Genomic DNA, 5802 nt, shown 5'->3' with positions numbered 1-5802 from the left:
TCTGTCTGTCTGTCTCTCTCTGTCTCTCTCTCTGTCTCTCTCTCTCTCTCTCTAAGGTAAAAACCATTTTACCTTTCCAAGGCTAGACCCCACCCAACTTGATCTAGTGCTAAAAAAAATGACCAATAATACCTTCTAATCGTACGTCATGCGTAGAGCTTTCCTACAGAAAACGAGGCAAGGCCACGCTACGCGCTGCATAATCCACGGTCACGCCATGTGTAACCAAGCAATTGCCAAAAATCCATTTTTAAGTCCTTAATACATTAAGACATTTCACTAAAAGCTCAGGTCAGGTTCCTAATAACTCCATAATGGATAAAGTTTCCAACATTATCTATTATGATGGTCCAAACAACCAAGATCTAGTCTTTAAGTCCCAAAGGGACAAAAAATGCATCTTTCTTATCTTAATCCATTAAGTCCATGTCTCCAACATTCAGATTTGAATCAATATGATGTTTAGATGGATAAAGTTTGCAATTTTATCCATAACAAGGTCACAAACTTTCAAGATCTAAAATTTATACACTAAAATGACTAAAAAGTGGAAAATATGACAAATGACTAGATCTATGAAACCAATGAGCAAGTTGGAATCTTTTTACTCACAAATGGTCCATGAATGATGTAATCTTGCTGGATCTATACTTGAAATCTTCTTCTATACACTTTGCTACCACCTTGCGCTTCTAGATTCAACCTTCCAATGGAGAAATAAGCTCATAAATGATGCCAAGGCTCAAAAACAAGTGAGAAGAGGCTAGGGTTTCTCAAGGAATGATCTTAGGTGATGGATACTGGTAATGAGAGGGTTTCCCATAAGTTAATGCCCTTAAATAGAGCTCAAAACTGAAGATTTAGGGTTTTGATCTGCCCAGATTATGCCATGCATAATTCATTAAACCCTCGTTACGCCTTGCGTAACTTTAAATTACGCCACACGTAATCAAAATCCCCCATTTTCCACTTCAGCTTCAAACAACCATAACTTCTTCATTTTAATTTCGTTTTTGGCGTTCTTCATACGTACAAAAAGGTATTGAAGAGCCCCACAATTTTATCTAATTACTTTTGACTTAAAACATACCGAACTAAAAATCCTTATTTCATGAAAGAAGTCTGAAACATCACTTTTCCCATTTTACCCTTTGACTCCAAAACAGAAAACGAAGGCTTGGATCTTATAACCAATATTATCAACATCCAATAGGGTCTAAAACCTATTTCCTTGAAGCATAAGTCCTTTACTTGATCCTTTTATTTTTCAAAATCCCAAAATAAGAAATTTCTCGAAACAGGATGTTACACTCCTATTGGGTGTTACAGTGTGCTTATTGGGATTTCATGACTATTTTGCCGTGTAGTAGGCGCAACGCGTCCGATCTTAGTCACAGCGTGCTTTAATTGATTTATGATAGTTGGCGTTTTGTCCTATTTCACTTTTGGTCAAAATTTTAGAATTTTAGTTGTAGGCTGAGGGTTGATCTCTAATTGGTGTCTTGGTGGTTCGTGAAATCGTTTTCCGCAAATATGTGCATGTAACCATGATACCTCAGCTTTCGGTTCAAGTGAGTTATCTCATTATATGTCACACCCCAAAACCAAGAATGGCGAAACATTCAGGGGTGGAGGACGTCATGTAAAGTATCATAACAGTGCAAAGTAGTAAACAAGCAACAACATCATCCATTGCATTAAAAGTAAAGTTTTAATACATAAGTGTTCTTTCATTGTAATAAGACACCAAAATATGTAATAAAAATAAAAGACGAGTCTTGTCTGTGCTCCGTCTTCTCAAAACCTGGTCATCGTACCTGTCTACTGGTGACCTGAGAATACAAGTTATTTTCAAAGTATAGATCAGCATAAAGCTGGTGAATTCATAAGTATTTTAGTGTCATTGATTTGGAAAGCTGCTATGAAAGTCATGCAATTGTTGATGAAACATTTGATATTAGTGTGAAAACCCTAGAAAATCCCATATTTCCTACTAGTATAAAAGGTAGTCTTCTACCAAGACCATGATGTTTTGAAGTTTGCATTTCTGTGTAAATGAATGTTTTTCCCATGTGTGACTATTATTATAAATATATAGTCTACCTCATCGTTTATGTGAATGTGTCACAAAATAAAAGTAAAAGGGAAATTATATAAGTATTATCCTTTGGTACTAGGATAAACAGACAGTCTACCTCATCGTTTATGTGAATGTGTCACAAAATAAAGGTAATGACCTAATAACTTAAGTATTATCCTTTGGTACTAGGATAAACACGACATAGTAAATGCCGAATAGTATTAACCGTAGACATCCGTCGATGTGCATTTTCCCTCTGTAGCTAACAGCTGGGTGTAGAATGGTTAGTCCCGTACATATATAATAGTATCTACACATATAATATGTAATAGTATCTCATCATATAGTATCTATGTAAAAGTATCCATGTAATAGTATCTCTTCATATTGTTGTATTAGTATCTCTTCATATTGATGTATTAGTATCTCTTCATATTGATGTATTAGTATCTCTTCATATTGATGTATTAGTATAGACTCATGAATGAACTGACTCTGGTGTAATTCCTTGTAATAGGAATAATGTTTTGTATCCCCTAACTAATCCTATAATAGTTTCCTGGAATGTAAATTGAATGTCCAAGTAGGTTTATACACCCTTGCTACTCAAGAGTGTTGGAACTGAATGAAGAATGAAAGCTCTTATATTAATACATATATATATGAAACATAAGTATATAGATATGGTTTTAACAGTAAGTTGAAAGAGGTTTTGTAAAACATTTAAGAGTTTTGAAAAATAATAATGATGACTTGATGTCATTTTATAAAACATTTCAAAAGTAATTCATTTGATAACAAAGTAAAACAGGACTGAAAACCATTGTGTTTATCACATTTTGAAGTATGTGAAATCAGTTGGTTGAAAACACAGTTATAAATCACATGTGATTGATTCTATAACATGTTGTTTTCTACTTGTATTCCCCCCCTATTAAAGCATTTAAAATCATTTAAAAGATTGTTTAAGGGGTATGAACTCACCTGTAGTGGGTGGTTTGGATGAACGGACTGTATAGGATGCTAAGTGTCAAGTGAAGACTTGAACACACACGCAGATCCTATTTAACATATAATGATACATATATGAATATAATTAGTGCTTATAACAACTAATTATTGAATTGAAACCACCTTAGGGACTAGTAACCACTTATTTTGAAGTGTTACAACCATATATGATTGTATATAAGGGGTATATGGCTATAGAAGGTAGTGTATGGTCAAAATACACACTATTTGTGTGTGTGCGGCCAGGGTGTGCGGCCAGGGTGTGTGTGCGGCCGCACACTCCCTATGGAATGTGCCAAAATGTATTTTAAGGCTTTAGGACTCATCTAGGAAGGTTTCTTACTTCATGCCTTGGCCTTACATGGAGTTTGTTGCCATTTTTGGACCTAAAAAGGGTGTGTGCGGCCACCATGATGTGTGCGGCCGCACACCCTTTATGAAGATGATAAAATCATGTTTTTCTAGCATATCATCAAGTGTTCTTAGCATATAACAAGTTATGATAAGTGTATACACGTTATAGAGGATTGGAAGGGTGTTTTAAGGTCCAAAACTAGTGTGTGTTCTTGGTGTTCTTGGTGTTCTTGACTAAAAATGGATGTTTTCATGGATCAAAATCAAAGGTTTTGCTAGTTATGGTCGTGTATCAACAAATAAAAGGAAAGATTACTACCTTTTATGAAGATCAAGATGAAGATTTGGATGATACTTGAGAGGATTTCAAGTTCTAGCTTTGAAGAATTGGGAAAAGTGTTCAAAAATGACTAAGTCTTGAATATATAGGGGGAGTGTGCGGTTGGGATGGGTGTGTGGCCGCACACTCTTGTGTGCGGCCGCACACACCTTGTGTTGGTGTGTTTGGCTCAATTGCAAGGTGATACATCCACAATGCTCCTCCCACGACTCATACCCTGATTATACTAGGCTTTAAACACTCTAATTGACTCCAAACCGTGCTAGAAAATAGTAAAAACGAGTCCGGTCTTCATTTATTTGAATAAGTGTACAAGATAAAAATTTCGGATTGTCACATCATCCCCCCGTTAGAAGGAATTTCGTCCCGAAATTAGAGTTTAAGCAAATAAGTAGTTACAAATAACTAAGTAAAAAGATGAGGATATTTCAGTTTCATCTGATTCTCTCGTTCCCAAGTGAATTCAGGTCCTCGCTTGGCGTTCCAGCGAACCTTCACTATCGGGATACGGCTTTGTTTCGTTTGCTTGACCTCTCGGTCCATGATCTCTACTGGTTCTTCCACGAAGTTGAGGCTCTCGTTGATCTCGATCTCGTCGAGTGGGATTACAAGAGTCTCGTCGGACAGACACTTTTTCAAGTTCGAGACGTGGAAAGTAGAATGTACGTTACTGAGTTCACGCGGTAAGTTAAGTTTGTAAGCTACAGGGCCGATTCTTGCGAGAATCTCGAAAGGCCCTATGTACCTTGGATTTAGCTTTCCACGCTTTCCGAAGCGTATCAAGCCCTTCCAGGGTGAGACCTTCAATAGAACACGGTCGCCCACCTGGAATTCCAACGGTTTCCTTCGTTTATTAGCATAGCTTTTCTGTCGGTCTCTAGAGGCTTTCAATCGTTCACGAATCTGAACGATCTTCTCTGTCGTTTCCCGAATGATTTCCGGACCCGTGAGAGTGCTTTCAGGAACTCATCCTTTAGCTAACTGGGTATCACCCACCTCAGCCCAGCACAGAGGGGATCTGCACTTTCGGCCATAGAGGGCCTCAAATGGAGCTGCCTTTATGCTCGTGTGATAACTATTGTTGTAGGAAAATTCTACAAGGGGTAAATGAGTATCCCAAGCTTTCCCAAAGTCAATCACACAAGCTCGCAACATATCTTCCAGGGTTTGGATAGTTCTCTCACTTTGTCCGTCGGTCTGTGGATGGTAGGCTGTACTCATGTCCAGCCTAGTTCCTAGGGAACTTTGTAGCGACTGCCAGAACCTCGAAGTGAATCTACTATCTCTGTCCGAGTTAATGGATATGGGAACACCGTGTTGTCGTACAATCTCCCTAATGTAGGTTCTCGTAAGTTTCTCCATTTTGTCAGTTTCTTTGATGGGTAGGAAGTGTGCGAACTTGGTCAATCTGTCGACGATGACCCATATGGTATCAAGTCCACCCGTTGTCTTGGGCAACTTGGTTATGAAGTCCATAGTGATCCGCTCCCACTTCCATTCCGGTATCTCTGGTTGTTGTAGAAGACCGGAGGGTTTCTGGTATTCGACTTTGACCTTGGCCCAAGTAAGGCATTTACTTACGAAGGTAGCAATATCTGCTTTCATGTTAGGCCACCAGTATAGCTTTTTAAGATCCAGATACATCTTATCTGAACCTGGGTGGACGGAATAACGAGTGTTGTGCGCCTCGTTCATGACCAAGTCTCTGAAACCACCAAGTTTCGGTGTCCAGATCCGATCCATGAGGTATAAGGCTCCGCCACTGTCGCACCCCGAAACCGGCGGCGGAAACGTTCTGGGGCGGAGGACGTCATACGTAGTATCACAACCATTGAACATAGTAATCATAGTAAGCACAACCATTACATTACATAAGAAAAGTTACATTCGTTTGAGAGTGGAGAAATACATAGTTTATACACATCAATATATCAAAAGTAAAGACGAGACTTCTATACACTCCGTCTTCTCCAAAAGTAACGGGATACCTGTCTAACGAGAACCTGAGAATACAAGC

This window comes from Lactuca virosa, chromosome 7 (assembly GCF_052849685.1).
Source record: "Lactuca virosa cultivar CGN04683 chromosome 7, Lactuca_virosa_CGN04683_v6, whole genome shotgun sequence".
NCBI lineage: Eukaryota > Viridiplantae > Streptophyta > Magnoliopsida > Asterales > Asteraceae > Lactuca > Lactuca virosa.
The sequence above is the reverse complement of the archived record's forward strand: the minus strand, read 5'-3'. Positions refer to the sequence as shown.